The sequence below is a fragment of the Petromyzon marinus genome, chromosome 23 (assembly GCF_048934315.1).
Source record: "Petromyzon marinus isolate PM22_M1 ecotype Great Lakes invasive population chromosome 23, UKy_Petmar_22M1.pri1.0, whole genome shotgun sequence".
NCBI lineage: Eukaryota > Metazoa > Chordata > Hyperoartia > Petromyzontiformes > Petromyzontidae > Petromyzon > Petromyzon marinus.
The window spans coordinates 17499340-17507170 of NC_133689.1; the positions used below are offsets into that span (position 1 = coordinate 17499340).

Consider the following 7831-nt stretch of genomic DNA (forward strand, 5'->3'; position numbering starts at 1 on the left):
CAACCACTGGAACGTCGCAGGCACATTAGTGAGTCCGAACGGGAGTATCCGAAACTCAAACAGTCCCATCGGTTTGGTAAATGCAGTCATTGGCCGATCCTCCTCCGCCATATCCACCTGCCAGTACCCGGATGCTAGATCGAGGGTGGAAAAATACCGCGCCACCGCGAGGCTGTCAAAGGTGTCATCGATGCGGGGGATGGGGAAGGCATCGCCGAGGGTGACTGCGTTCAACTTTCGGTAATCAACACAAAACCGGGTCGACCCATCCTTTTTCATCACCAGTACCACCGGGGCAGACCAGGGGCTAGCTGAGGGCTGGATTATGTTATCTCGGAGCATTTCCACGATGGCATCTTTAATCTGGGCCCGTTCAGGCGCGCCCACTCGGTATGTGGGGAGTTTAATTGGTTGGGCGGCACCGGTGCCAATTTGGTGCTTAACAAGGTCAGTCCGGCCCACATCCGAATCGTGCTCACTGAACACGTCGGCGTCATCGCTCATGAAAACGTTTATTCTGAGCTCCTGGTTTAGCCCCGAATGAGTAGCATCAAACAGTATTTTACAATAAAATATTGATCCCAATGCAGTACACCATATCGACGTGAAATTGGCAGGTGCACTCACTGGATGAGTCGAAGTGTAAAAAGCGACCCATCCAGATACAACAATGCAAAAGCCTACAACACCTGGTATTCCCAGGCAGTCTCCCATCCAAGTACTAACCAGGCTCGACTCTGCTTAGCTTCCGAGATTAGACGAGATCGGGCGCATTCAGGGTGATATGGTCGTAGGCCATGCTTGGAAAGACCTGTCGCACATTCAGATGTATAAAACAATCAACATTCAACTATACTTCTGGAGGTCATCGCTCATAAAACCTTTATTCTGAGCTCCTGGTTGAGCCCCGAAAGAGTGGCATCAAACATTATTTTACGATAAAATATTGATCCCAATGCAGTACACCATATCGACGTGAAATTGGCACGTGCACTCACTGGATGAGTCGAAGTGTAAAAAGCGACCCATCCAGATCCAAAAATACAAAATCCTACAACACCTGGTGTTCCTAGGCAGTCTGCCATCCAAGTACTCACCATGCTCGACCCTGCTTAGCTTCCGAGATCAGACAAGATTGGGCGCATTCAGGGTGATATGGTCGTAGGCCATGCTTGCACACACCTGTCGCACATTCAGATGTATGAAACAATTAAAGTTCAACTATATTTCTGGAAATCATCGTTCATGAATACTTATATTCTGAGCTCCTGGTTGAGCCCCGAAAGAGTGGCATCAAACAGTCTGGATGAGTCGAAGTGTAAAAAGCGACCCATCCAGATATAACAATGCAAAAGCCTACAACACCAGGTATTCCCAGGCAGTCTCGCATCCAAGTACTAACCAGGCTCGACCCTGCTTAGCTTCCGAGATCAGACGAGTTCGGGCGCATTCAGGGTGATATGGACGTAGGCCGTGCTTGCAGAGACCTGTCGAACACTCATATGTATAAAACAATCAACATTCAACTATACTACTGGAGGTTATCGCTCATGAAAACGTTTATTCTGAGCTCCTGGTTTAGCCTCGAAAGAGTGGTATCAAACAGTATTTTATGAGAAAATATTGATCCCAATGCAGTACACCATATCGATGTGAAATTGGCAGGTGCACTCACTGGATGAGTGGAAGTGTAAAAAGCGACCCATCCAGATCCAAATATACAAAAGCCTACAACACCTGGTATTCCCAGGCAGTCTCCTATCCAAGTACTAACCAGACTCGACCGTGCTTAGCTTCCGAGATCAGACGAGATCGGGCGCATTCAGGGTGATATGGTCGTAGGCCATGCTTGGAAAGACCTGTCGCACATTCAGATGTATAAAACAATCAACATTCAACTTTACTTCTGGAGGTCATCGCTCAAAAAACCTTTATACTGGTAGGAACGAAGTTGTAAACTGAGTGTACCAGCCTGCAATAGATTAATGTGTCCGTACGTCCGTCCGTCCCCTTTCAATACTTTAACGAAGTGAAATCTCGTGCTGTTGGGTGTATAAAATCAGTAATAGACAGCGCAGAGACTTGTCCTACCAGCCCACCCTGCAGGGACCTGTTTCTGAGCTCCTGGTTGAGCCCCAAAAGAGTGGCATCAAACATTATTTTACAAGAAAATATTGATCCCAATGCAGTACACCATATCGACGTGAAATTGGCAGGTGCACTCACTGGATGAGTCGAAGTGTAAAAAGCGAGCCATCCAGATCCAAGTAAACAAAAGCATACAACACCTGCTATTCCCAGGCAGTCTCCCATCCAAGTACTAACCAGACTCGACCCTGCTTAGTTTCCGAGATCAGACGAGATCGGGCGCATTCAGGGTGATATGGTCGTAGGCCATGCTTGGAAAGACCTGTCGCACATTCAGATGTAGAAAACAATCAACATTCAACTATACTTTTGGAGGTCATCGCTCATAAAACCTTTATTCTGTGCTCCTGGTTGATCCCCAAAAGAGTGGCATCAAACAGTCTGGATGACTTGATTCGAAGCTTTCGTGACTGCAAGAATTACTCTTTGTTTTTTTCGGTAAAGTCACGTATAAATAAAAAATAATAAAATAACAATAGCGTACGACGTTTCGGTTGCAACACAAGCAGTCATCATCAGGTACAGAAGAGCTAAATTTACGAGAGAGAGGAAACACATAACCCCAGATGTATATACAGACACCCAAGAAGGGGGCGAGGATGGAGTGGGGTGTGAGAGTGGATGGTGTCGCGGTGAGAGTGGATGGTGTCGGGGTGAGTATGGATGTTGGAGAGGTGAGAGTGGCTGGTGTAGGAGTGAGCGTGGATGGTGTAGGGGTGAGCGTGGCTGGTGTAGGGGTGAGCGTGGATATTGTAGGGGCGAGAGTGGATGTTGCAGGAGTGAGCGAAGATGGTGTAGGGGGTGAGCGTGGAGGTTGTAAAGGCGAGCGTGGAGGTTGTAAAGGTGAGCGTGGATGGTGTAGGAGTGAGCGTGGATGGTGTCGCGGTGAGAGTGGATGGTGTCGGGGTGAGTATGGATGTTGGAGAGGTGAGCATGGATGGTGTAGGAGTGAGCGTGGATGTTGCAGGAGTGAGCGTGGATGTTGTAGGGGTGAGCGTGGATGGTGTAGGGTTGAGAGTGGATGTTGTAAAGGTGAGCGTGGATGGTGTAGGGGTGAGAGTGGATGTTGTATGAGTGAGCATGGACAGTGTAGATGTGAGTGTGGATGGTATAGGGGAAAGCGTGGATGGCGTAGTGGTGAGCGTGGATGGTGTAGGGGTGAGCGTGGATGTTGTAGAGGTGAGCGTGGATGGTGTAAGGGTGAGCGTGGCTATTGTAGGGGTGAGCGTGGATGTTGTAGGGGTGAGTGTGGATGGTGTAGGGGTGAGCGTGGATGTTGCCGGAGTGAGCGTGGGTGTTGTAGGAGTAAACGTGGATGGTGTAGGAGTGAGCGTGGATGGTGTAGGGATGAGCGTTGATGGTGTAGGGATGAGCGTGGATGGTGTAGGGGTGAGCGTGGATGTTGTAGGGATGAGAATGGATGGGGTTGGGTGTGGCGTGGATGGTGTTGGGGTGAGAGTGGATGGTGTCGGGGTGAGAGTGGATGATGTCGGGGTGAGAGTGGATGGTGTCGGGGTGAGTATGGATGTTGGAGAAGTGATCGTGGATGGTGTAGGGGTGAGCGTGGATGTTGCAGGAGTGAGCTTGGATGTTGTAGGGGTGAGCGTGGATGGTGTAGGGGTGAGAGTGGAAGTTGTCAAGGTGAGCGTGGATGGTGTAGGGGTGAGAGTGGATGTTGTGGGGTGAGGGTGGATGGTGTAGGGGTGAGCGTGGATGTTGTAGAAGTGAGAGTAGATGGTGTAGGAGTGAGGTTGGATGTTGTAGCGGTGAGCGTGGATGGTGTTGGGGTGATGGTGGATGTGGTAGGGGTGAGCGTGGATGTTGTAGGGGTGAGAGTTGATGGGGTTGGGGTGGGCGTGGATGGTGTTGGGGTGAGAATGGATGGTGTCGGGGTGAGAATGGATGTTGGAGAGGTGAGCGTGGATGTTGCAGGAGTGAGCGTGGATGTTGTAGGGGTGAGAGTGGATGGTGTAGGGGTGAGAGTGGATGTTGTAAAGGTGAGCGTGGATGGTGTAGGGGTGAGAGTGGATGTTGTATGAGTGAGCATGGACGGTGTAGATGTGTGGATGGTATAGAGGAAAGCGTGGATGGTGTAGAGGTGAGCGTGAATGGTGTAGGGGTGAGCGTGGCTATTGTAGGGGTGAGCGTGGATGGTGTTGGGGTGAGCGTGGAAGTTGCAGGAGTGAGCGTGGATTTTGTATGAGAGAGCGTGGATGTTGAAGGGGTGAGGTAGGATGGTGTAGGGGTGAGCGTGGATGTTGCAGGAGTGAGCGTGGGTGTTGTAGGAGAAAACGTGGATGGTGTAGGGGTGAGCGTGGATGGTGTAGGGGTGAGCATGGACGTTGTAAAAGTGAGCATGGATGATGTAGGAGTGAGTGTAGATGGTGTAGGGGGTGAGCGTGGAGGTTGTAAAGGTGAGCATGGATGGTGTAGGAGTGAGCGTGGATGTTGTAGGGGTGAGAGTGAATGGGGTTGGGGTGGGCGTGGATGGTGTTAGGGTGAGTGTGGATGTTGGCGAGGTGAGCGTTGATGTTGCAGGGGTGAGCGTGAATGTTGCAGGAGTGAGCGTGAATGTTGTAGGGGTGAGCGTGGATGGTGTAGGGGTGAGAGTGGATGTTGTAAAGGTGAGCGTGGATGGTGTAGTGGTGAGAGTGGATGTTGTATGAGTGAGCATGCACGGTGTAGAGGTGAGTGTGCATGGTATAGGGGAAAGCATGGATGGTGTAGTGGTGAGCGTGGATGGTGTAGGGGTGAGAGTGGATGTGGTGGGGGTGAGCGTGGATGTGGTAGGGGTGAGCGTGGATGGTGTAGGGGTGAGCGTGGATGGTGTAGGAGTGAGCGTGGATGGTGTAGGGGTGAGCGTGGATGGTGTAGGGATGAGCGTGGATGGTGTAGGGATGAGCGTGGATGGTGTAGGGGTGAGCGTGGATGTTGTAGGGATGAGAATGGATGGGGTTGGGTGTGGCGTGGATGGTGTTGGGGTGAGAGTGGATGGTGTCGGGGTGAGAGTGGATGATGTCGGGGTGAGAGTGGATGGTGTCGGGGTGAGTATGGATGTTGGAGAAGTGATCGTGGATGGTGTAGGGGTGAGCGTGGATGTTGCAGGAGTGAGCTTGGATGTTGTAGGGGTAAGCGTGGATGGTGTAGGGGTGAGAGTGGAAGTTGTCAAGGTGAGCGTGGATGGTGTAGGGGTGAGAGTGGATGTTGTGGGGTGAGGGTGGATGGTGTAGGGGTGAGCGTGGATGTTGTAGAAGTGAGAGTAGATGGTGTAGGAGTGAGGTTGGATGTTGTAGCGGTGAGCGTGGATGGTGTTGGGGTGATGGTGGATGTGGTAGGGGTGAGCGTGGATGTTGTAGGGGTGAGAGTCGATGGGGTTGGGGTGGGCGTGGATGGTGTTGGGGTGAGAATGGATGGTGTCGGGGTGAGAATGGATGTTGGAGAGGTGAGCGTGGATGTTGCAGGAGTGAGCGTGGATGTTGTAGGGGTGAGAGTGGATGGTGTAGGGGTGAGAGTGGATGTTGTAAAGGTGAGCGTGGATGGTGTAGGGGTGAGAGTGGATGTTGTATGAGTGAGCATGGACGGTGTAGATGTGTGGATGGTATAGAGGAAAGCGTGGATGGTGTAGAGGTGAGCGTGAATGGTGTAGGGGTGAGCGTGGCTATTGTAGGGGTGAGCGTGGATGGTGTTGGGGTGAGCGTGGAAGTTGCAGGAGTGAGCGTGGATTTTGTATGAGAGAGCGTGGATGTTGAAGGGGTGAGGTAGGATGGTGTAGGGGTGAGCGTGGATGTTGCAGGAGTGAGCGTGGGTGTTGTAGGAGAAAACGTGGATGGCGTAGGGGTGAGCGTGGATGGTGTAGGGGTGAGCATGGACGTTGTAAAAGTGAGCATGGATGATGTAGGAGTGAGTGTAGATGGTGTAGGGGGTGAGCGTGGAGGTTGTAAAGGTGAGCATGGATGGTGTAGGAGTGAGCGTGGATGTTGTAGGGGTGAGAGTGAATGGGGTTGGGGTGGGCGTGGATGGTGTTAGGGTGAGTGTGGATGTTGGCGAGGTGAGCGTTGATGTTGCAGGGGTGAGCGTGAATGTTGCAGGAGTGAGCGTGAATGTTGTAGGGGTGAGCGTGGATGGTGTAGGGGTGAGAGTGGATGTTGTAAAGGTGAGCGTGGATGGTGTAGTGGTGAGCGTGGATGGTGTAGGGGTGAGAGTGGATGTGGTGGGGGTGAGCGTGGATGTGGTAGGGGTGAGCGTGGATGGTGTAGGGGTGAGCGTGGATGGTGTAGGAGTGAGCGTGGATGGTGTAGGGGTGAGCGTGGATGGTGTAGGCGTGAGCGTGGATGGTATAGGAGTGAGCGTGGACATTGTAAAGGTGAGCGTGGATGGTGTTGGGGTGAGCGTGGATGTTGCAGGAGTGAGCGTGGATGTTGTAGGGGTGAGCGTGGATGGTGTAGGGGTGAGAGTGGATGTTATAAAGGTGAGCGTGGATGGTGTAGGGGTGAGAGTGGATGTTGTGGGGTGAGGGTGGATGGTGTAGGAGTGAGCGTGGATGTTGTAGAAGTGAGAGTAGATGGTGTAGGAGTGAGGTTGGATGTTGTAGCGGTGAGCGTGGATGGTGTTGGGGTGATGGTGGATGTGGTAGGGGTGAGCGTGGATGTTGTAGGGGTGAGAGTTGATGGGGTTGGGGTGGGCGTGGATGGTGTTGGGGTGAGAATGGATGGTGTCGGGGTGAGAATGGATGTTGGAGAGGTGAGCGTGGATGTTGCAGGAGTGAGCGTGGATGTTGTAGGGGTGAGAGTGGATGGTGTAGGGGTGAGAGTGGATGTTGTAAAGGTGAGCGTGGATGGTGTAGGGGTGAGAGTGGATGTTGTATGAGTGAGCATGGACGGTGTAGATGTGTGGATGGTATAGGGGAAAGCGTGGATGGTGTAGAGGTGAGCGTGAATGGTGTAGGGGTGAGCGTGGCTATTGTAGGGGTGAGCGTGGATGGTGTTGGGGTGAGCGTGGAAGTTGCAGGAGTGAGCGTGGATTTTGTATGAGAGAGCGTGGATGTTGAAGGGGTGAGGGTGGATGGTGTAGGGGTGAGCGTGGATGTTGCAGGAGTGAGCGTGGGTGTTGTAGGAGAAAACGTGGATGGTGTAGGGGTGAGTGTGGATGGTGTAGGGGTGAGCATGGACGTTGTAAAAGTGAGCATGGATGATGTAGGAGTGAGTGTAGATGGTGTAGGGGGTGAGCGTGGAGGTTGTAAAGGTGAGCATGGATGGTGTAGGAGTGAGCGTGGATGTTGTAGGGGTGAGAGTGAATGGGGTTGGGGTGGGCGTGGATGGTGTTAGGGTGAGTGTGGATGTTGGCGAGGTGAGCGTTGATGTTGCAGGGGTGAGCGTGAATGTTGCAGGAGTGAGCGTGAATGTTGTAGGGGTGAGCGTGGATGGTGTAGGGGTGAGAGTGGATGTTGTAAAGGTGAGCGTGGATGGTGTAGTGGTGAGAGTGGATGTTGTATGAGTGAGCATGCACGGTGTAGAGGTGAGTGTGCATGGTATAGGGGAAAGCATGGATGGTGTAGTGGTGAGCGTGGATGGTGTAGGGGTGAGAGTGGATGTGGTGGGGGTGAGCGTGGATGTGGTAGGGGTGAGCGTGAATGGTGTAGGGGTGAGCGTGGATGGTGTAGGAGTGAGCGTGGATGGTGTAGGGG

At 52.4% G+C, this 7831-nt stretch overlaps 4 non-coding genes and 1 pseudogene across 4 annotated transcripts; all 5 read right to left on the reverse strand.

The window, feature by feature from the left end:
• Window positions 1-677: 677 nt before the first annotated feature.
• On the reverse strand, window positions 678-796 carry LOC142926710 (5S ribosomal RNA). The gene has a single exon (XR_012943634.1). It is a non-coding gene; the product is annotated as a 5S ribosomal RNA (ribosomal RNA).
• Window positions 797-1048: 252 nt separating this feature from the next.
• LOC142928570 (5S ribosomal RNA) lies at window positions 1049-1167 on the reverse strand (annotated as a pseudogene).
• A 186-nt stretch (window positions 1168-1353) lies between these two features.
• On the reverse strand, window positions 1354-1472 carry LOC142927388 (5S ribosomal RNA). Its single transcript, XR_012944313.1, has one exon. It is a non-coding gene; the product is annotated as a 5S ribosomal RNA (ribosomal RNA).
• A 253-nt stretch (window positions 1473-1725) lies between these two features.
• On the reverse strand, window positions 1726-1844 carry LOC142925847 (5S ribosomal RNA). Its single transcript, XR_012942770.1, has one exon. It is a non-coding gene; the product is annotated as a 5S ribosomal RNA (ribosomal RNA).
• Window positions 1845-2276: 432 nt separating this feature from the next.
• On the reverse strand, window positions 2277-2395 carry LOC142927772 (5S ribosomal RNA). The gene has a single exon (XR_012944696.1). It is a non-coding gene; the product is annotated as a 5S ribosomal RNA (ribosomal RNA).
• Window positions 2396-7831: the final 5436 nt, after the last annotated feature.